General features: G+C 42.4%; 1 protein-coding gene across 2 annotated transcripts in view; it reads right to left on the bottom strand.

Moving 5' to 3' along the window:
• Positions 1 to 24,871, bottom strand: part of fars2 (phenylalanyl-tRNA synthetase 2, mitochondrial) — a 150,725-nt gene that overhangs the window by 22,383 nt on the left and 103,471 nt on the right. The gene's annotated exons all lie outside the window — the stretch shown is intronic.

Here is a 24,871-nt window from a genome sequence, read left to right as displayed (position 1 = left end):
TAAAATGATACTCAGTATTCATACAACAAGTAAATATGAATTACACGATTAAATGTTATAAACTAGTGAAAACATGGGATAACAAAGCTACTGTCATTCAGCATAACGGGTGACACTGTGGTTTAACATGAAACTTTTGTTGTGCTGAAGGACAAAAGCGTGATACTGAAGGACGGATTTCATACATAAACCTATTTAACAGGCAGTTCCTTGGCCACCTGTATAACGTGATGACCTTGACCCATAAAGATTATCCTTACTTTTCATATTTAATATAGCTTTTTATAAAATAATAACATGAAAAGTATGTTTTCTGTGTTGTACTGAAGGACATCCGTTTTTGTTACAATGGTTATTAGAGTGAAAAGGTGAAATCATCAAATATTTCAGAGAGATTTACTCACCACATCACATTGATAGAGGGTCTTCAATGGGTCTTCTTTGTGATGTCACACACTGTCACATGATTACCATCATGTGATATGCTTTAAAATGGCTTTTTACCTTTGTTATACTGAATGACATTGATGAAGCGCAAAAGTCCGGACAAAAGTTATTCAAGTTTCAAGTCAAATAATTTTTTGATACTGTATGTCGCCCATTATTCTATATATTGTTGCAAACCCTAACACAATTATGCCATGGGTGTTAATTTATATTTTTGGGATGAATTTCTAAATCTTAAAAACACTTTTGTCATTAGAATTTTAACCCGGACAGTACCACTGAAGGACATTGACACTTTAGAGCTCAATGACTCCCTTAATTTCATAGTTTGCAACACAAATATTTCTGTGTCAAAAGAAGGGTAAGAGTTGAGTGATTTAATATTATATTTATACATATTTATCTTTTTAAGTTAAATGAATGGCCTCCCGACACCAAATTTACACGTCTCGTCTTTGACCCATACATACCTTTCATAATATTTTCACTAATGTTATTAGCCTACCTCTTTCTCTCTCTATTGTTGCTTCATTCCTTCCTTACTTTCAACAGTTGTCCTTATCTTAAATCATACTTATGACATACTTGGATAATAATTTCTTATGGGCAGGTGGGACGGTAGCATCCCACCTTGACAACATCCGGTGAAATTGCAGAGCGCGAAATTCAAAATACAGAAATACTCATAATAAACATTCATAAAATATACAAGTGTTATACATCGGCTTAAAGATGAACTTCTTGTTAATCAGATTTCAAAAAGGCTTTACGGCGAAAGCATACCATGCGATTATCTTAGGACAGAGCCCCGCTTACAAAAGCATACAAACATTTTCCAGCCAAGTAGATTAGTCACGAAAGTCAGAAATATCGATACAATTAATCACTTACCTTTGATGATCTTTATATGGTTGCACTCACAAGACTCCATGTTATACACAATAAATGTTTGTTTTGTTCGATAAAGTCCCTCTTTATATCAAAAAACCTCAGTTTTGTTGGCGTGTTTTGTTCAGTAATCCACTGGCTCAAAGGCGGCCACAACAGGCAGACGAACAGATCCAAATAGTACTGGTAAAGTTCGCCGAAAAATGTCAAACGATGTTTTTTATTCATCCTCAGATTGTCTATTGTCTTTATAAATCGATAATATTTAAACTGGACAATAGCGTATTCAATACAAAGGAAAAAGAACGGAGGGCGCGCTCCCGGTCGCGCACACAAAAAGCTCTGGTTCATTCGACCGACCACTCAGAAAATGTAATTTTTACTCATTTTTCAGAATAAAAGCCTGAAACAATGTCTAAAAACTGTTGACATCTAGTGGAAGCCATAGGAACTGCAATCTAGGTCCCATCCATATATACTGCTCAAAAAAATAAAGGGAACACTTAAACAACACAATGTAACTCCAAGTCAATCACACTTCTGTGAAGTCAAACTGTCCACTTAGGAAGCAACACTGATTGACAATAAATTTCACATGCTGTTGTGCAAATGGAATAGACAACAGGTGGAAATTATAGGCAATTAGCAAGACACCCCCAATAAAGGAGTGGTTCGGCAGGTGGTGACCACAGACCACTTCTCAGTTCTTATGCTTCCTGGCTGATGTTTTGGTCACTTTTGAATGCTGGCGGTGCTTTCACTCTAGTGGTAGCATGAGACGGAGTCTACAACCCACACAAGTGGCTCAGGTAGTGCAGCTCATTCAGGATGGCACATCAATGCGAGCTGTGGCAAGAAGGTTTGCTGTGTCTGTCAGCGTAGTGTCCAGAGCATGGAGGCGCTACCAGGAGACAGGCCAGTACATCAGGAGACGTGGAGGAGGCCGTAGGAGGGCAACAACCCAGGACCGCTACCTCCGCCTTTGTGCAAGGAGGAGCAGGAGGAGCACTGTCAGAGCCCTGCAAAATGACCTCCAGCAGGCCACAAATGTGCATGTGTCTGCTCAAACGGTCAGAAACAGACTCCATGAGGGTGGTATGAGGGCCCGACGTCCACAGGTGGGGGTTGTGCTTACAGCCTAACACCGTGCAGGACGTTTGGCATTTGCCAGAGAACACCAAGATTGGCAAATTCGCCACTGGTGCCCTGTGCTCTTCACAGATGAAAGCAGGTTCACACTGAGCACGTGACAGACGTGACAGTCTGGAGACGCCGTGGAGTACGTTCTGCTGCCTGCAACATCCTCCAGCATGACCGGTTTGGCGGTGGGTCAGTCATGGTGTGGGGTGGCATTTCTTTGGGGGGCCGCACAGCCCTCCATGTGCTCGCCAGAGGTAGCCTGACTGCCATTAGGTACCGAGATGAGATCCTCAGACCCCTTGTGAGACCATATGCTGGTGCGGTTGGCCCTGGGTTCCTCCTAATGCAAGACAATGCCAGACCTCATGTGGCTGGAGTGTGTCAGCAGTTCCTGCAAGAGGAAGGCATTGATGCTATGGACTGGCCCGCCCGTTCCCCAGACCTGAATCCAATTGAGCACATCTGGGACATCATGTCTCGCTCCATCCACCAACGCCACGTTGCACCACAGACTGTCCAGGAGTTGGCGGATGCTTTAGTCCAGGTCTGGGAGGAGATCCCTCAGGAGACCATCCACCACCTCATCAGGAGCATGCCCAGGCGTTGTAGGGAGGTCATACAGGCACGTGGAGGCCACACACACTACTGAGCCTCATTTTGACTTGTTTTAAGGACATTATATCAAAGTTGGATCAGCCTGTAGTGTGGTTTTCCACTTTAATTTTGAGTGTGACTCCAAATCCAGACCTCCATGGGTTGATAAATTGGATTTCCATTGATTATTTTTGTGTGATTTTGTTGTCAGCACATTCAACTATGTAAAGAAAAAAGTATTTAACAAGATTATTTCATTCATTCAGATCTAGGATGTGTTATTTTAGTGTTCCCTTAATTTTTTTGAGCAGTGTATATGGTGGATAGGCTTTCAATGGAAAAACACTCAATTCAAAAGAATGGCACTTCCTGGATGGATTTTCCTCAGGTTTTCACCTGCCATATCTGTTCTGTTGTACTCACAGACATTATTTTAACAATTTTGGAAACTTTAGAGTGTTTTCTCTCCAATACTACCATACATATGCATATCCTAGCTTCTGGGCCTGTGTAACAGGCAGTTTACATTGGGCACCTCATTCATCCAAAATTCAAAATACTGCCCCCTACCCAAGAGAGGGTATAAGACTAGTATTAGATGCAGAAGGCTTTCACTTCTCTTCACGAAGATTGAATGGTTATGGGTCTAAATAAATAACTTAGAGCCTACCGCCATCGCGTGTTTGCTCTTCTTTCAAACTACCCTGGAGCTCTATTGGCTGCTGTAAAACATTTAACATTCAGCAAAAAGAGCGTCCCTCTTTGAATAGTGTATTGGTATAAGAACTGCTATTCTATTCTAGCTTTTCCTGCATGGGACTCCAAGAGCTAAGGAGCATTTTTTAAGGAGAGGCCAGTGGAGCACATGCGCTTGCGTATTGCGCAAGAGACAGAGGCTATAATTTAGAAGCGCATTATGCGTAACCCATCATTAATTATCTAAATATAAGGCTAATACTGCATTGAAAGTATTACCTGAAAGAGGTAGGCTAGGACATCTATAAATAGGGATATATATATCAATCTAGAACAGGATTATCTATTTTGAATGCAATTTGAATGGAGTTGATGGCGAGACAAAGACTGCGGGAGAGTGCTCGCTGCGAGAGAGTGCTTGTGCGTGCACTGATTTAAAGCAATGATATTTGATTGATAAGCGGTTTTAAAACTCTGCAGCAGAAATAAGAAGTTAAAAAAATCTTTACAATTAAAACACAAGGTGACCCTCGAATGCCAGATGGAGATGGGTAAATTAGACACACATTTGGGTCTTTATATTACTGTAGCATAGGATATGCTGCAGAAAATGTAGGCCTATCTGTCACAAAAAAAGTTACCATGAGATGATAGGTCTACATGCATTGTGAACTGAACTCCATACTGAGATGGGCTATCTGTCCCCACCCTGTGCGTTGATTCGTCATGCAGAGGCCGTAGAGAAGCCATATTTAGACATTGCAAATCATTTAAACAGTTCAATTTCACGCCATGCTGCTCTCATATAAATCATTTATTATAATTTACCGGTTTCTCACAGTTATTTATCCTGGGAAAAGGGAGTGGTTTTGGACAGTAAATCTCGGTAAACCTCGGTAACCGGGTTCCCGCCATTCAACCCTACTTAAAAGCTCACAGGGCCATACGTTTCCAGGAAATGAAAGTGGTGCCTACAGCACAAACAAGCAGAGGACAGTGTACATACTCTCAGTAAAACCAGTCTGTGTGTTTGCGGCAGTGACGCAGACATACACGTATTTGTTTACGATGAGACATACAACTACTCATACAAGAGTAGAGATACTCACACAAGCTGTAAAGCATGTAACACGAGTCATCATGCTAGTTACCAGTACAGGTTAAGTCTTAAAAAAAATAAGAATTTAGGAAGAAGTGGGGGAAAAAGACAGCCATCATGTCGAATGTAAATTGAACCGGTGTTCATTTCCTACAGTACCACTTGGCCAGAGATGATCAATATCTAAATACTGGCTGATGAGGAAGCTTCAAAATACAAAATGGCTAATACAGTAGCACTGCATACAGAGATATGCCTTAAGCCAGGTATCTACCCAGCCTGTACGTGGCCTCTTGCCAATGCAGAAGTCCAGAAACCCAAGCTGTTACTAATTAGTGAGCCAGAGTAGCACATTTATGCTGCACTTTCCACTACCTAGTGCCCTGGGGGAGACAGCATGGGGTGCCGGGACTGCACGGTCTGAAACGTTTAACAGTCTCCGAGGCCGTGGATAAGGCCTGGTACTGGCGGCCACAGAAGCATAAAGAAGCATTCTACATCTGACTGTAATTTTGAGTGCGCCAATGACTTTTACCATAAATTAGTCCACTATTGGTAATGTCTTGTGACATGCTAAACACAGGCCTACTCTCATGGAGAGCCAAGGGTCAACTAAACTCCTCAGCTGTAATCTATCATGTTATGGCAAGATGAACCATCAATCAAGTCTTCACATTTACATGGCAGACGCAAAACTTCATCCGTCTCACTCAGATATCCCTTTAAGACTTTCAATCTGGTTTGCAGTCTTCCTGGTTTGCAAACGTAATATTAAATATTACATTTACAAATGTTACATGGCTTAGCGTGGCTGACTTTACATCCCTCGGTGGAAGCTTTCCTCTTTGGGCAAATAGTTGGCTGGATGGATCAAGCTTGGTTTGGGCTCCAGTTTCAAACTTGAGTGTGCTAAATCGGGACTTGGCTTTGTAAAGTACTGTGTGTGTCAGTGCACAGACTGCACACGCATCATTGACATGGTAATAGTGTCACAGTGCGTCACAGCATTGCAGTCTGACATTCTAAGTGAGGTTGCGTACAGCATAACAAATAAGGATGACTAAGGATAAGAATGACTGTCCCTCTGTAATAGCGACACAAGCATGTACTTACAGTGTACTGGGAAGAGGATCATCTGGGGGAGAGGGGGCATTATCAGATTAGAAAGTCTTAGATCAAGTTTTGAGGAGGAAATTCACACGAGAGTGCTGAGTTGCTGATCTGTTAGGATTTCGGTTCAATTTGTAATGAAACGATAGGCTAGTTCCAGTTCTCCTAGCTGATTAATTGCCCAATGATAATTCAAGCCATGACACTGCTCACAAGTGGATAAAATGTTCACATGTGTTGGTGTTTCACCTCTGGTTGACATTGAGGTAGGCAGAATAATACGATTACAAGCTAAACATTCTGTAATAATTGTTCTGTGATATTCATTTTCTAGAAATGGCAGTGGACATAGAGGTTATACTTTTGTTAGAACAGAACCTTTTTCAAACTCTCTGCAGGTTAAATGTGGTAGGATAGTACCTGGCTAGCATCCTTGCTTAGAAACTAAGCAGTGACTGAAAATGTCAGCAGATCTGAAATACTAGTACAACAGGTGCCTTATACCCTACAATGCCCCTTAGCAGGCCAATGTTCCCCAAATATCAAAGCCGCTTGTACAACACTTATCCATCACCACTTGTATTGCAGAAGACCGAGGAAAAGTCCATTACAGTAAACCAACAGACAAGCATGGTGTGTCAAAGGTTCCAGCCTTTATAATCACTTAACTCTGACAAACATTCTGCAAATGCAATTAGAAGCAAACTAACAAGCTATCCTCCTTGCTCGTCATCATATGCCCTGGAGTGAGGCATCTCTCTCTAATTATAAGAGGAATCTGGGGGGCAGGGAGGTGGTCGATAGGGTTTACAGAGAGGGTGTGGTAGGGTTTACAGAGAGGGTGTGGTAGAAGAGCTAAGGGAGGCTTAAGAGGGGTGCGTCCCCTCTTTACCATCAGCCCCATTGCTGCAAGCAACCTTATTGCCACAAAGACGGCCTCATCGTTACTGTAAAATGGAAAGGGTATCGTCTTCCCGCTTATGTCCACATGGTTATAAGTCCACGGCCACACCTCTCTCTCCACAATGAAATTAATTCAAACGCTTCTTCCGCGAGCGCCCGGGTAATTTGAGCATATTATGCTGTGGATGGCTACTTGGGAGGAGGTAATCAATAGCTTTAATGCTGGGTTAAGTTAATACACATTGTGCATTAGAGCGCCTATTCAAAAATAGATTTGTGCTAAAAGGACTTGGGTCCTGGAACTGAGAAGCAGCAGGTTCGGAGAAGGAAACAAAAAGCAGATACCAAAGTGGGGCTTAGTTTTTTTGTTCTTGTTGCATGTATCCTGCACTCAAGCCTCCACACAAATCCATTACGTGCTATTTGGTAGGACAAAGCAATTGGTTTCCGTTGCCTGCCTCTCCCGAGCCTCAAACCGACATCTCCATTGATAAGGGAGTCGTGGTCCAATATCCATCATTGAGATATTACTATTTCTATTATCTCCATACTCCTTAGCCACTGCTTCACAAAACAATATAGATCAGCTTACAGTGAAAGCTACACAACAAAACATTTAAGACAGTGTCAGCAGTTGTACTGCTAGCTTACGGAGAGTTATGGGGCTTGGAGGCGGGTGGATCCGCAGTAGTGGTTCCTATTTACACACACACACACCCCTGTGGCTCAGTGGCACTGGCGTCTCGGTTAGCTGACTGAGCCGGGGATGTTTGCACCCAGAGGGGCTATGAGCTGTTATGAGGAGCCATAAACTGTATTGCATGCTCACAACAAGTTTTATAATCCTCTGCTACCTGTATGTACTGACGAAGGCCAACAGAAGAAGCCATGGGCTGTTCTAAAAAGATGGGATGTACTATAAATTAGTTATCTAAATGTACTTCATAGAAAGTGTTATAATAGCAGATAACATTATCTAAAAAAGTACAGGGGCCCCATGGGCAACAGGCAGCACAACTGTATCAAGTGAAAGTACTGATTTTGGTTGTGTATTAAATGGATTGTTCACTTTTTGAAGTTAGAGCTCATTTCCGACCTAGGGTGTTGTTTCATTCAAACGACTTTTACGTTTGTTAGCTTGTTACTGGTTAAAAACAATTAAAGCTAAAACAATATACATTAACTATCCCTTAAAAAGAGTTGGGTCTATTGTGTTGCTGGCATGTTTTTCCATTGGCTGCCTTCAGGGGAAATAAATAGAACTCTGCCAAACACTATTGAGAATTCACATTTGAATAGGAAATTGCCTTTTTCAATTACAATGAAAGTTTGCTCCAGTGTGGTGTATCACAAAAAGATCCTATAACGGGAATTTGCATTTCCTGCGTGTATTACTCGCTTGTTTTATTTGGGGGCTGAGAACAATCAGGTGTGCACCCATGTTTTCCTTTGCAAATTGCTTTCTCCGTCCAGATCTAGCTTACAAACAATTCTCCATAATCAATCAAAATCCTTCTTAATGAAAGCCAGAGACCGCTAAATGATAACAGGCACGAGACAATGCACCCCTGTCATCGAGTGATTGAGTGAGAGAAAAGCCCAAATCACTGTGCAATCAATCTGTCAGTGAGGTATCCCCCAACAAACGCATGCACGCACGCACACACACACACACCTCCCTCCATTGCCCCCCTGAGCGAAAGACGAGGGTTACAAGAAAATAACAAAGCTGAAAAAGTCAATGTAGTGTCAGCAAGCCTAAATGATGTTGTGAACTCATCCCGACCCGTTTCTGTAACTTTAATCTCCTTTCTGTCTGTCTCCGTCTAATCAGCTGGTTAGACTCATTTTCAGCCAGCTCATTTTCCACTTTATAGGGAACTTTTCATTTTAAAGTTTAAATTTGCTAGTTCATCGAGCCCTCTCCTACTAGAATGAACAATAGTATGCATCTTCTAACGATCTAGTGATAGGATAGGCGCCGGTCAGTCACAAAGCGAGTGATGACAGGGAAATGCAGCAGAGAGGAAGAGGCGAAGCGAGACGAAAGGTTTTACTCGCCAAAATCTGTCCAAAATAAGCCTAATGCGTTTCTATGGGCTTCTTTTGGACATAAGAAAACTATTGGGTCAGTAACACATTTGTTGTTGTTTTGGCTCTGTACTCTAGCACTTTGGATTTCAAATGATACAATGACTACGAGGTTAAAGTACAGACTGCCAGCTTCCATTTGAGGGTATTTTATTCCATCCCGGGTGAACCGTTTAGAAATTAAAGCACTTTGTGTACATAACCAAAAGTGGGACAAATTCACTTATATCTGTATTAAAGTAGTCAAAAGGTCAAGTATTTGGTCCCATATTCTTAGCACGCAATGATTACATAAAGCTGGTGACTCTACAAACTTGTTGGATGCATTTGCTGTTTGTTTTGGTTGTGTTTCAGATTATTTTGTGCCCAATAGAAATGAATGGCAAATAATGTAGTGTCATTTTGCAGTCACATAATTATTTATTACATTTTTTTACCCCCTTTTTTTTCTCTCCAATTTCATGATATCCAATTGGTAGTTACAGTCTTGTCCATTCGCTGCAACTCCCGTACAGTCTTGGGAGAGGTGACAGTCAAGAGCCATCCGTCCTCCGAAACACGACCCTGCTAAGCCACACTGCTCGCTTAACTCGGAAGCCAGCCGCACAAATGTGTCGGAGGAAGCACTGTACAACTGGCGACCGTGTCAGCGTGCATGCGTCCGGCCCGCCACAAGGAGTAGCTAGAGCTCGATGGGACAAGGACATCCTGGCTGGGCCAATTGTGCGACGCCTCATGGGTCTCCCGGTCCAACCCGGGTCTGTAGTGACGTCTCAAGCACTGCGATACAGTGCCTTAGACCGCTGCGCCACTCGGGAGGCCCCTGGAGTCACTTTTATTGTAAATAAGAATAGAAAATGATTCTAAAGACTTCTACATTAATGTGGATACTACCTTCATTACAGATAATCCTGAATTAATCGTGAATAATGATAAGTGATGAAGTTAAAGACGCACAAATATCATACCCGAGACATGCTAACCTCTCACCATTACAATAACAGGGGAGGTATACTTATGCCTCTAACTTTCTCACTCATCATTACTCACAGTTTATTCAGAATGATCCGTAATCATGGTAGCATCCACATGAATGTAGATAGGGTTTAGAAACATATTATATTCTTGTTTATAATAAAAGTGACTCTGTTCATTTGGCTCCCTAATTTGCATAAGCTACTGGTAGGCTTAGGGGCTTTTTGGCGATTATCTGCAGATAAATTATGAAAACATTCGATGAAGAATCATCATTGCAGGAAAAATACTGTAGGTAGTGGAGAGCCTCATTCGGGTCCAAATATTATAGGGCACTCATGGAATCTAGGCATTAAGTATATTGAAAATGTATTCATATGCCCAAGTTCATCATGAAACAAGAACAGAATGTATCAGTGATTAGAATTTCCTGCAAAATGTGAAGAGGCAAGGTAGGGGTGGTATACAGAAGATAACCCTATTTGGTAAAATACCACACCCATATTATGGCAAGAACAGCTCAAATGAGCAAAGAGAAAGGACAGTCCATCATTACCTTAAAACATAAAGGTCAGTCAATCTAAAAAATGTCAAGAACTTTCTTCAAGTGCAGTCGCATAAACCATCAAGCGCTATGATGAAACTGGCTCTCATGAGGACTGCCACAGGAAAGGAAGATCCCAAAAAACACTACTAAAGGACACCAATAATAAGTAGAGAATCACAAGCAATGGACATTAGACCTATGGAAAATTGTCCTTTGGTCTGATGAGTCCAAATTTGACATTTTTGGTTCCAACCGCCGTGTCTTTGTGAGAAGCAGAGTAGGTAAACGGATGATCTCCGCATGTGTAGTTCCCACTGCGAAGCATGGAGGAGGAAGTGTGATGTGTGGGGGTGCTTTGCTGGTGACACTGTCAGTGATTTATTTAGAATTCAAGGCACACTTAACCAGCAGGGCTACAGTGGGATCTTGCAGCGATACGCCATCCCATCTGGTTTGTGCTTAGCGGGACTATCATTTGTTTTTCAACAGGACAATGACCCAACACACCTCCAGGTTGTATAAGACCTATTTGACCAAGGAGGAGAGTGATGAGTGCTGCATCAGATGACCTGGCCTCCACAATCACCCGACCTCAACCCAATTGAGATGGTTTGGAATGAGTTGGACCACAGAGTGAAGGAAAAGCAGCCAACATGTGCTCAGCATATGTGGGAACTCCTTCAAGACTGTTGGAAAATCATTCCAGGTGAAGCTGGTTGAGATAATGCCATGAGTGTGCAAAGCTGTCATCAAGGCAAAGGGTGGCTACTTTGAGAAATCTAAAATATATTTAGATTTGTTGAACACTTTTTTGTTTACTACATGATTCCATATGTGTTATTTCATAGTTTTGATGACTTCACTATTATTCTACAATGTAGAAAAGAGTAAAAAATAATAAAAATAAATAAATAAAAAAAACCTTGAATGAGTAGGTATTTCCAAACTTTGACTGGTACTGTATATATACATTAAAAAAGATATTCACAGAAGTAGTGCACTGGGCCTTTAATAGTCCTATATTAGCAAAGCAATAGCCTTCTGCAGAGCGGGCAAAACCTTTTTTTCCACCCGACCCCAGTGTACCCCGACCCCCAAACTACTTCCTGCAGCTATGATCACATGCAGGGGTGCAACTTTCACTGGGGACGGGGAGGACATGTCCCGCCCACATTCTGAAATTGCATTTTTGTCCGGCCCAGTTTTATCATTGGAATGTAATACAAAACAAGGCAACGGTGTGCTTCAGGACTATGCGGACACCTCCTAGCAGTCGGGTAGGCTGTTTGAAGTGTTTATCCGACTGGATATGTCCCCCCAGTTCGAAAACCAAAGTTGAGCCCCTTATCACACGTGCACTAAAAAAACACCACTAAACAACAGCTTGTAGCTACTGTAGATGCACACTTGAATTAGGGGCAAATACACCAAAAACATATATTTTTCTCAGAATTATTCCAAACTTCAAAAGTGGTCTCCTGATGTGATTTAAGCATTGTTGTTGACTTAGAAAAACAACTAAAGTTGATGTTCTATTTGAAAAACAGAAACCTGAAGAAGAAAAAACGAATTTCTAGATAATGTAGGCTATTTACTTATTTTTTCAGGTTTAATAAAATATATAATTTTAAGAACTAACATCATTCTGGCAATTCTTATCTTACAGTAAAACTGTAAATAAGACTTTAATCTCAAGAGAAGACAGGTTAAATGTAAAAAAAGGTTTAATGGTCTCTTCCTTAGAAAATAGTTCTGATCATATAAGCCTAGATCAACACAAAATCCAAAACAATTAACAATACACTGAATTCATACATTTTCAGTAATTTAAATTGTAATTTAATGTCTTTCTACACAATACCACAACACATTTTTCCAATCTGGGAGGGAAATAATTCATCATTTGCTGTGTATTTCAGATGGGATCAAGGCATTAGAATGTACCAGACGCCACCAAAATAAAGCTCTTTCAGCAAAAAATGTCGAACCCTGGGGTGCCTGGATGGCTACTTTTTCTATTAGACTGGCTACTTGTGGAAAACACTGCTATACACCTCCGGTTCTTACTATCTTTCACCTCTTCTGATATTTGGTTTATTCTGCTCCATCTTTATTGGAAACACGTTTGTATGTGGGAAGAAAGTATGTGTGGTGTGTGTGGGGACAAAGTGTATGAATTAATCTCCTCTTCCTGTCCATCATCCTCTCCTCCATTTATTCCTCTTCTCCCACACATTAGCTGTGACCTTTGAGTTTCTTATAGAGTTCTCTCTAACCACCTCTGTCTCCCACTCTGTAATTGAACTGGCATAGACATAGGTCTCTTTCATGTAATGAAGTAATTACCCATTGAACTGGCATAGACATAGGTCTCTTTCATGTAATGGAGTAATTACCTTGTGCTCTCCCCCTTTCCTCTCCACTCGACTGTGCTCCCTTCCTGTCCTCTCCTCCCTGCTCCCCTCCTCGTCTCACCTGTCCTCTCCTCCTCCCTACGCCTGTCGCTTTTTTCCCCTCCTCTCCTCTCTTCCCTTCCCCACCCCTCTCCCTCTTTCTCTTCTCCTCTTCTGCTATATAACTGTCACTCATGAAGTGATCTTTGGCCTCTGGACAGTAGACTGCTTTACAAGGCAGTGGACAGTGATGGGTTTATTCAGCTCACTGTCTTCAGAGGCTGTAAGGTCGAGGGGGACAGCTGTGGAACTGTGTATGTGTGTGTGTGTGTGTGTGTGTGTGTGGTGTGTGTGTGTGTGTGTGTGTGTGTGTGTGTGTGTGTGTGTGTGTGTGTGTGTTTGTGCACACGCCTGGGAGTGTTGTTTGTAATGATGTGGGTGTGTGTGTGTGTGTGTGTGTGTGTGTGTGTGTGTGTGTGTGTGTGTGTGTGTGTGTGCTAAGCAGGGTTATCCCGCAGTCGGTTTTGTTTGCTCTGATGTGGAGAGGGCGAGGCGGCCCCCATAGCCCTCTGTTTATAAGAGCAGAGTAAAGAGTGACATTTAACTTGACCTTCTGCTGGCTACATACGCCTCCTAGACGACCAGCCACTGGCTAGCACTGAAACAGCAAGTGCCAAATTCAACCAGGAAGACTGACCTGTAGATGTCATTACTCTTGTTGACTAGCAACCCATGAGCACTAACGTGGAGGTTTCAAACCGCCGCTCACGTGCTCTCGGTTGCTGCTAAACCCAATGTTCAATTGGTTACCTGCAACCCCAGAAAGATGGGGCCAAATGCAACACTTTTTGGTTTTCCATTTCAATACAGCTTCTCAAACTCACTAAGATCCTTGTGGTTGATGATAAACCAAAGATATCAATACACAAAGTCACAAATACATACACAAGTCCTGCATTTCAAAAGATCATTCCATGATCCCTCAGGGGAGAGGGAAAGAGATATTCCAGCCTGGCCTCTCGCTTGCCTGCCTTGCCACTGCTCTAATTACTGCATTGATCCAGTAGACTCTGGCCCTCTCCCCCTCCCTCTCTCCTGACCTGATTGAAGTTCTCCACCGTGACACATCAAAACAAGGCCCCACTTCATTTCTTAGAAGCAAGCTAAGCGAGAAGCCCTTGTGTAGTAAGGAATAACTTTGTTGAATGAGTCATGAAAAATAAAAGGTGTCCCTTTGCTCAGCAGACAACCGAATCAATTGGCGTGTTTTTGAAACGCTACCTAATATAAGTGCTTCCCTCGCTGAGTTATTTCACTGGGACGAGGATAATGGCCGATAGGATAAAAGTCTAAAGGAATGGAGGAAGAAATGCCTTTAGAGTAAAATGTGGCGGGTGGTGGCTGTAGATTGCTCCCATTTATCTTCTTCCAGGGCCCAAAACTAATTACAGAGGCCCCATTTACTCCCCGTACACATCACCCAACCGCATCTTCTGCTAATTAGCAAACACTAGAATTATGGAAGAATTCTGTCGATACCTCCCTTGGATTGTGCCGCTAACCCAGTGAATCAAATCAAACGTATTTATAAAGCCCTTTTTACATCAGCAGATGTTCAGCTTATACAGAAACCCAGCCTAAAACCCCAAACAGCAAGCAATGCAGATGTGAATCTCTTTTGCGTCTGTGTCAACCATTGATTTGATTTCCGTGCTATTTGTCAAGGTTTGCGCTCGATTTCCTGTGTGTAAGGCACTTGATATACAAATTTTAAAAAATCATTGGGGGGGTACCTGCTAACTGTGTATAGACAATAACCCAAATGTATGCAATCATATAGATTCAGGCTTCAATCAAGGTAAACAAATAGTACCCCTGTCTGGGACTAAGATTACTTTCAGATTTTTCTCTGTCAGATTTTGTTCATTCAGTTGTCGGTCCCCAAGTCAGTTTCCCTATACCATTCCCTATTATTTTGCCTGCCCATGTCTTGGAACCATCTCACAGTCCTGCTGTGTTCATTGTTCCTTTCATGGGGAGTTCCACTAGAAATCCAAAGTGTTTTTTTTTTATTGGGCAACATGCCTAGTCAATAGTCATATTTTTAAGCCTGGCACTGCCATTTCATTGGCCCATGTGGCTGGAAAACAAATCATTTCCCTCTTTCGTTAAGTGTGTAAGCCAGGAGAGTGGCGGCAACTCTTGGCCAGCGAGAGAGCAAAAGCGAGGACTTGTGGCTAACAAGCACTTTGGCATGCTACATGGAGAAGCACCGGTTTTCATCAGATGGCACAGTACTTCACCAAGGGATAAATCGCCCCGGCTAAACTCTCAGGGATCCACTACTAAAGACTGCGACTTGGCACCAAGAGCAGTGATTCACCCGCAAGCATTTCAAGGGGGCTCTTGTCCAACTGTGGTCTTCATCATAAAAACAACTTTACATGAACTGTTGGCGATGGGAATGGGATGATTCATAAATGCTGGATCAAGGACAAGAAGCACCTGCCTCGCTGTGTTAGGAGGAGGAGGGCGTTCCGCGGTACGCATGACTTTCCAAACAAATGACATCTTTCAAAACGGCTGACATCTGTCCCTGAGGCTGTTGACAGAGATTTCTTGTCTGTATTCTTTATGACAGCTCGGGGGCTTGTGGGGGGGATGAATGTGATGAATTGGTCAATATCTTGATGAAATAATAAGAGGGGACAGTGTAGAGGCAGCAATAATTGATGAGTGTCGGTCGTCTAAAGGATCTCGGAGAACTGTCCGACCGTCTGCTCTTAGTCAAAGACGGCCGGGACTCTGCCAGCTTGAGTGGAGCGGTGTCGCTCAACCAATGGGTCGGACGCTCCTAATCAACACTGCTTAGTTGTAACGTTGACGAACAGCGGTTATGACAGGCTGAAACTCCAGACTTCTCTCTTTCCAAGTTCCCTTTCTCTCTCCCCCAATCCCTCTCTTGCTCTCCTTCCCTGTCTCTCTCTTTCTTTCTCCAAATTGACAGCTCCATTTGAAGCCTCTCACCCTGACAGAATGGTGCTTACTGTTGAAAATCAACTTGAAGCTGTCTGCTGGGAAAAAGCTCACCTGTGTCTGCAGCGATTAACTGAGGATGCCTGTGCACCGCCAGAGGAAATTAAACCAGTCTTAACTTAACCAAACAAGGGCAAGAACCATAGCAGATGAACTGGTTTATTGGTTATGCTGACTAAATGGCACCCTGCCACACATATCAAACTGAACATAGAATAGCATGCCTGTAGAGAGAAAACCTACTATGAGGATTTACAGTGCACCGCCTCTTTCCCTCCATCTGTCAAAGGGTCACTATTACACTGTATTGCAACTGTAGGCTCACCTACTGTATGTCAGGAGGCACAAAGTAAAACTGACCATCCTACCGATCCTCGACTTCGGTGATGTCATCTATAAAATAGCCTCCAACACTCTACTCAACAAACTGGATGCAGTCTATCACAGTGCCATCCGTTTTGTCACCAAAGCCCCATACACTACCCACCACTGCGACCTGTACGCTCTCGTTGGTTGGCCCTCGCTTCATACTCGTCGCCAAACTCACTGGCTACAGGTTATCTACAAGTGTCTGCGAGGTAAAGCCCCGCCTTATCTCAGCTCACTGGTCACCATAGCAGCACCCACTCGTAGCACGCGCTCCAGCAGGTATATCTCACTGGTCACCCCCAAAGCCAATTCCTCCTTTGGTCATATTTCCTTCCTGTTCTCTGCTGCCAATGACTGGAACGAACTGCAAAAATCTCTGAAGCTGGAGACTCATATCTCCCTCACTAGCTTTAATCACCAGCTGTCAGAGCAGCTCACAGATCACTGCACCTGTACATAGGCCATCTGTAAACAGCCCATCTATCTACCTACCGCATCCCCATACTGTATTTATCTTGCTCCTTTGCACCCCAGTATCTCTACTTGCACATCTACCATTCCAGTGTTTAATTGCTGTATTGTAATTACTTCGCCACCATGGCCTATTTATTGCCTTAACTTACCTCATTTGCACTCACTGTGTATAGACTTTTAGTTTTCTTTTGTTCTACTGTATTATTGACTGTATGTTTTGTTTATTCCATGTGTGACTCTGTGTTGTTGTATGTGTCGAATTGCTATGCTTTATCTTGGCCAGGTCGCAGTTGCAAATGAGAACTTGTTCTCAACTAGCCTACCTGGTTAAATAAAGGTGAAATAAATAAATAAAAAACAACACTATACTGGAAAAGCCTGCATGGCACCAAAACAGTGCAGTGCATTGTGGCAGACCTGTCAGCCTGAGGGGCTCTTCCCCCGTTACCCCCACTCTCAATTACACCCAGATTACCCAGCAGCTCCAGGCTGCTTGGCAGCACCTACAGCATAAATCTGGCCGAGCTCCCATTATTCTCACTTCAGCCGGCTAATGCCATAAAGCCCTGCTTGTTAGCAAACTGAGGAATACGGTGCACTGTGCGCTAATGCTGTGGGCTAAAAAAGACCTAATAACTTGGAATACTGTGTAAAAATGGGATATCATAAAGACGAAGGGATTCTATTATGTACAGAAGAGAATGGAGACAGGGATTGTCTTCTTTTCTTTTAATGATTTTAAAGTATGGAACATTCATTTCATATGGATCCGCCTAAAATGATTTCAGATTTCTAAAATCAGATAAATGTAATGTATTGTAAATTAAATGTTATACCTGACAGATCATTTGATGGCAAATGTAATTTCCCTTTTACATATCTTTTTTCACCCAATCTACCTGGTACTACCTGGATAATACACATTGTTACAGCATGTGTTTTGGCAAATACTATACCATCCGCAATAGGACTGTAATATGCATTCTATATGCATATTATTTTCTAACATCTTAAATTTGAGTGACAAATCATGTGTGATATAGGGTAATGCACTGTACCGTACTGAAGTGTGCATATTAAACAACGATACATTATTCAAAGGCGTTTCCTGCAGTAGCTCCAATAAACTCAGTCCACTCTCTCTTCTTCCCTTGTCTCTCTCCCTCTGCCAGCTCCCTCCTATCACTCTATACTGTCACTCCCAGGATACCCCCCTCTCCCTGCCAAACATCTACCTCACTCTGTTATCCCCTTCTCTCTCCCACCCTGGAATTTTCCCTCTCTCTACCAGTTCCTTCTCTCTCTCTAGCACACACAACCCCCACCCCCCGTCTCTCTATCTTCCTCCCTGGTCTCTGTCTTTCTCGCTCTCTCCCTCCTCTACTCTGGCTCGGGGGCAGTGCTCGGCATTAGCCTGCTGCTTCGCCTTCTGGAAAGATCCCGGGAGGTTTCCAACAAAGAAGGCTGATTTTTAACAAGTCTGGCTCTCTTCAGCAACCCACTGCCGAAGACGACCATTTGTCAAATGCACACACACACCTCTCTCTCTCTCTCCATTTATCTCTAAACGTTTCACTGATCCTGGGACACAACACTCTGCATGGCACTCCTCTCTCTCTTACACACACACACACACACACACACACACACACACACACACACACACACACACACACACACACACACACACACACACACACACACACACACACACACACACACACACACACACACACACACACACACACACTTCCTCCATGTTCCTGTTGTCTACATATCTCACCTTCCTCCCCCTCTCCCCATCTGTTTCTTTCTTCCTGCACGTGCCAGCAGTAAATTCTTAATTTGATCCAAAAGATGGCGGCCGGGTGCTCCCTATTCTGCCTAAGCTGAGAGGGGAGATGCGTGGGCCTTGTGAGGGACAGACTGAGGGGTCAGGCCAGGTGTGGTGGAGGTGAGATGGGCTTCAGGTCTGACAGTGTTAACGTTTTCCTCCGAGGACACAAGGCTGGTCTACTATATACACTATACTACTATATACACTAGCATGTACTGTACTATACTAGTATATTAATACGTACTGTATTATACTGCTATATACTATACATTCAGCAGAAGCTTTTCAAATTATATTGGGCATTCTGGTGCCATTTTATGACAGTGGCTTTAAAAAAATACCTTGCTTATCTATAGTTTACAACAAGCAGTGTGTTGTGGTGGTTTTGTAGAGTACATACACAGGGACCAGACAACAGCCTCTTCTCGAAAATATAAACCAGCAAGGGGGGTATCAATGGAACTTGCCCATTCATAAGGTTGTAGAGTTTTAACATATACTGCTAGTTACATAGTAACACCTTTGTAGTGACATGGTAATACAGTTAAGCGGATAAACTATATTGCCATGTCACTACAAAGATGTTTCTATGTAACTACATGTTAATACAATGTTACCAACTGACGGTGCCACTCACTAACTTAGATAATTCTGGTTACTGCCTTCTCTGAGAGGTTGTAACACAGCCTCTGCTGCAGCGCAACATCATCGACGCGGGGCTCAGTGTTACAACTTTCCCACCTCCCTCCCCGCTCGCCCGCATGCCGTTGACTTTCTGTCCAAGCTGCTTGATTGACAGCACAGTTGACTTTACAAATGAATCCGTCCCGATTACATCTGACAGCGTTACGGACCAATAAATGCAGATTTGTGTTGCATTATAGTGCCTATCAACTTTGATTTGTAGCGCCACGTCCGAGGAATACTACTGCAGGCCAGTAAAACGTATCAGTGTGACTACAGTACGACGCAAAGGCATTCAAACGGAATTCTCGACTTTGAGCTGAGGATTCCACTTTGTAGTGACATTTCCGCCAATCCAACTTATATTTCGCCACATCGAAATCTTGAGAAAGATGGAATGGTTTGTTTGAATGCCGGGTTCTGTGCATCACCTGGAGGAGCTTCTGCAGGGATGTGACATTTAAAGGCTGCGAGAAAAAGTACGTATTTACCTGATTTTTGATATTAATGGTTAACAATTAATATTTAACTAATATTATGTGGGGTCAACCAGCCTCATTATTGCAATAATTAATCGATATTGAATAAAGATGATTGTTTGAAGAAATGACAAAGTCTCTCACTTGATTAGAATATCCCAAGACAAGGCCCTTAACAGAAAAAAGACACAATTTTGCATGTGAAAATCACAAAGTTTCACATGTGGATATTTTTCACGAGATTTCACAGCTGATGCATTGCAAACAAAAATTTGTCGTTTCCCATAACGTCACACAGTAGCAGTGTTTTGAGCCTAAATATTTTACACACTTTGACATAAATTATTACATTGTGTATGTTTATACAGTGGCAAGAAAAAGTATATGTGAACCCTTTTGAATTACCTGGATTTCTGCACAAATTGGTCATCAGATTTTATGTGATCTTCATCTAGGTCACAACAATAGACAAACAGTCTGCTTAAACAAATAACGCACAAACAATTATACGTTTTCATGTCTTTATTGATCACACTGTGTAAACGTTCACAGTGCAGGGTGGAAAAAGTATGTGAACCCTTGGATTTAATAACTGGTTGACCCTACTTTGGCAGCAATAACCTCAACCAAACATTTTCTGTAGTTCTGGATCAAACCTGCACAACGGTCAGGAGGAATTTTGGACCATTCCTCTATACAAAACTGTTTCAGTTCAGAAATATTCTTGGGATGGCTGGTGTGAACCGCTCGAGGTCATGCCACAGCATCCCAATCGGGTTCCGGACTCTGACTGGGCCACTCCAGAATGCGTATTTTCTTCTGTTGAAGCCATTGTTGATTTACTTCTGTGTTTTGGGTCGTTGTCCTGTTGCATCACCCAACTTCTCTTGAGCTTCAAATGGTGGATAGATAGCCTTACATTCTACTGCAAAATGTCTTGATAAACTTGGGAATTGATAGCAAGCTGTCCAGGCCCTGAGGCAGCAAAGCAGCCCCAAACCATGATGCTCCCTCCACCATACTTCACATTTGGGATGAGGTTTTGATGTTGATGTGCTATGCTTTTTTTCCCCCACACATAGTGTTGTGTGTTCCTTCCAAACAACTCAACTTTAGATTCATCTGTCCACAGAATATTTTGCCAGTAGCGCTGTGGAACATTCAGACATGCTTCAGACAAGCTTCAGACATGCTTCAGACAAGCTTCAGACATGCTTCAGACAAGCTTCAGACTTCAGACATGCTTCAGACGTGCTTCAGACATGCAGCAAATGTTTTTTTTTGGACAGCGGTGGCTTCTTCCGTGGTGTCCTTCCATGAACACTATTCTTGTTTAGTGTTTTACGTAACGTAGACTCGTCAGAGATGTTAGTATATCACAGAGATTTCTGTAAGTCTCTAGCTGACACTCTAGGATTCTTCTTAACCTCATTGAGCATTCTGCGCTGTGCTCTTGCAGTCATCTTTGCAGGATGGCCACTCCTAGGGAGAGTAGCAACAGTGCTGAATTTTCTCCATTTATAAACAATTTGTCTTACTGTGGACTGATGAACATCAAGGCTTTTAGAGATACTTTTGTAACCCTTTCCATCTTTATGCAAGTCAACAATTCTTATTTCTTAGGTGTTTTGAGATTTATTTTGTTCGAGGCATGGTTCACATCAGGCAATGCTTCTTGTGAATAGCAAACTCAAATTTTGTGAGTGTTTTTTATAGGGCAAGGCAGCTCTAACTAACATCTCCAATCTCGTCTCATTGTTTGGACTCCAGGTTAGCTGAGTCCTGACTCCAATTAGCTTTTGGGAAGTCATTAGCCTAGGGGTTCACATACTTTTTCCAACCTTATTATTATTTGACCATGCTGGTCATTTATGAACATTTGAACATCTTGGCCATGTGCTGTTATAATCTCCACCCGGCACAGCCAGAAGAGGACTGGCCACCCCTCATAGCCTGGTTCCTCTCTAGGTTTCTTCCTAGGTTTTGGCCTTTCTAGGGAGTTTTTCCTAGCCACCGTGCTTCTACACCTGCATTGCTTGCTGTTTGGGGTTTTATGCTGGGTTTCTGTACAGCACTTTGAGATATCAGCTGATGTAAGAAGGACTATATAAATACATTTGATTTGATTTACACTGTGAATGTTTAAATTATGTATTCAATATAGACAAGAAAAATACAATAATTTGTGTGTTATTAGTTTAAGCACTCTATGTTTGTCTATTGTTGTGACTTAGATGAAGATCAGATCAAATTTGATGACAAATTTAATAACAATACATGTTGCACTACAATGACTGTGATTTCACCTACTTTAGTTGACCAATTAATGCAGAAATCCAGGTAATTCAAAAGGGTTCACATATTTTTTATTGCCACTGTATATACAGTTATTATATTCAACATGTTCTCACTTGGGATTGGAACTCACAACCTCTTGGTTCACGGCATTCCAATCTTCCTACTACGACACCATGTTTGTGGACTTGAAAGTAAAATCTCAGCTTGGTTAAAAATACACTCAAGAAAAACTATTATATTTATCATTGTGATTCAGGAGTAACATTACTCACGTGAAAATCGAACTTGCAGTTCTACTCGTGAATTACGTTCCAATGTTGTCATGTGTAGTTTCTGGTATGACATGTTGAAATTTAGCATTCATGTTTTCACGTGCTCAAAATGCTTTCATCTGCAGTTTCACATGTTGCTTTTACATGTTGTCACGTTATCACATTAACTTCACATAAGACCATGTGATCGCATCCTCTTTCTGTCGACCCTGCGGAAAGTGATCGAATTGTAACCTAGTGTTATGAGTAACACTTTACTTCACAGTGTTCTAATTGCCGTGTAATTGCTTTTGTAAGTAGAGTGTAACAAGTATTACAATTACAGCACAGAACTAACCCTAACTCTAAGTACAACGTAACAATAACTAATAACAATACATGTTGCACTACAATGAGTGTGATTTCACCTACTTTAGCTGAATTCACCAAATGTAAGTTGCTCTGGATAAGAGTGCTGGCTAAATTACTCAAATGTAAATGTAATAAATTCTTGATTGGTGGCACCGTGCCCGCTTTTCACAGGACACGGTGTACATCAAGGAAGGAACACAAGTCTCAGAATACTCCTCCCTGCTTGCACAGGTTATATATAAATGGCGTACAGACAGTTGCCCGCCCGCCCTCATCAGGAGCAGCTTGCCCAATTCCATGAGTCAGCGTTGATGCTAAGCAAAAAAAAACAATTAGCCAGCCATCTTGTTCATAAAAGTGGCATTCGCAGGGAGGACAGTCTGTAACGTAGCTGGGGATTAAATGGCGCTTGATATCCCGTGGCAGTAATCGTAAAGTTTGTTGTCTAAGGGAGGCTGCGTAACAATGTGAGCTCGGCCCACCTCAGCTCATCTCTCTCTGGGTAAAAAAAAAAGGGTCTCTGGTGAAACTGCGGCACAAATGATCCTAAAATGCTCATGACTTTGAGGACATTCATTGTCACAATATGCCATCTCAAATTCACAAAAACACACACCCTTAAAGACATACACCTAAAAAGACAGACAGACAACATTTACATATTGTGAATCAGACAATTGTGATACTGTTCTTTCTCGCATTCACAGTAAACACACACACACACACACACACACACACACACACACACACACACACACACACACACACACACACACACACACACACACACACACACACACACACACACACACACACACACACACACACACACACACACACACACACACACACACACACACACACACACACACACGTTAGCCCTAACAAAGGGAAGGGAAAAGGTCGCTATTTGAAAAAAGATTAAAAGCAGGGACAGAGATTAATGCGCACAGGCATTTTTACGCACTGCGGGCCCCTTTTTTCACCATTAAACACACTACACACACACTCTGTTCGGTAAACAACTAGGATGCGGGGCGAGCATAAGTCCTGCGCCAAGCTGTGTCCACTGCCTGCCCTTTACGCTCTGTATTTAAAAATTAGACGTCCAGGCTGAGGCTCAGGGGTGAACGCTAAGAACAGGTTAGTGGGGGAAAAGGAAACAGCTTTGTCACTACAGAGAGGGACGGTCCCTCAAGGGTGAATATCAATAAGGAATAAAGTGACTTCCTCTCCTCGTCTCCTTTCCTTGAGCTGCACTGACTTGTGAAAGGGGTGGATTGGTGAAGCAAAGACATCCGCCATGTTGCTTTCATCCATCCTGTGTTTTCAGGTTTTATGTACATTTCAAATGTAAAGACGGGGCGAGCAAGGCAATGCCCTACTAAAAGCTTATTACTGAAACGTATCGACACACATTGTCTGCAACTCTAAATCCTTGATAGGAATGTGATGGAAGTAGTATTCTATTAGCTACGGCAAAGCCAATCAGTCTCTGTGATTGATCTGTCACTGGGCCATTCCTGTTTGTTCCTGTCAGTGCTGGGATTAGTCCAAAAGGTTCTGTTTGTTAATTGTGTGTGTGAGTGAGTGAGTGAGTGAGTGAGTGAGTGAGTGAGTGAGAGAGAGAGAGAAAGATCATTTCATGTGTGTATGACAGAAAGAGATAGAAATGGAGTGAGAGAGAAAGAGGGAGTAGGTGTGTGCGTGAGTGCAAAACAAACAGAGCAAGCCTCATGTCGAGGATGTGAATCGGGTCAAATGAAGATGTGCCATTAACAAACATTGACCCTTGGTCCTTCCTTGTCATTAGACTAAGGGCTCCAATCAACGGAGCAAACAGCACTCGGCCTCCATTATATTGCATAATAAGGAGCTGTCAGAGTAGAAAAGATAAGCTAGACGCTATGAGACATATCTGCTATCAAACACCAAACAATCCAATCCCGAGCCCTTCTGATGAATTGAGCATCGCTTAACCTTTTCTCTCCGAGCCCATTTGTCAAGCAGTGGAATAGATCTTACCTCACCCCTAATAGCAAACAAGACCGTACAAACCAAATGAAGAGCATTCACCAAATCGTTATATCATTATCACTGGCCAGTAAATTGTTTAACCTGTTAGTTACATTTGAACTAATATGTAATGCATATAGTCACAACATTGTTACACCCAGTGTTAAGTGTT

This window comes from Salmo salar, chromosome 19, assembly GCF_965601325.2.
Source record: "Salmo salar chromosome 19, fSalSal1, whole genome shotgun sequence".
In the NCBI taxonomy this organism is placed as follows: domain Eukaryota; kingdom Metazoa; phylum Chordata; class Actinopteri; order Salmoniformes; family Salmonidae; genus Salmo; species Salmo salar.
Note: the sequence above shows the minus strand (reverse complement) of the source record. Positions and strands in the feature narration are given on the sequence as shown.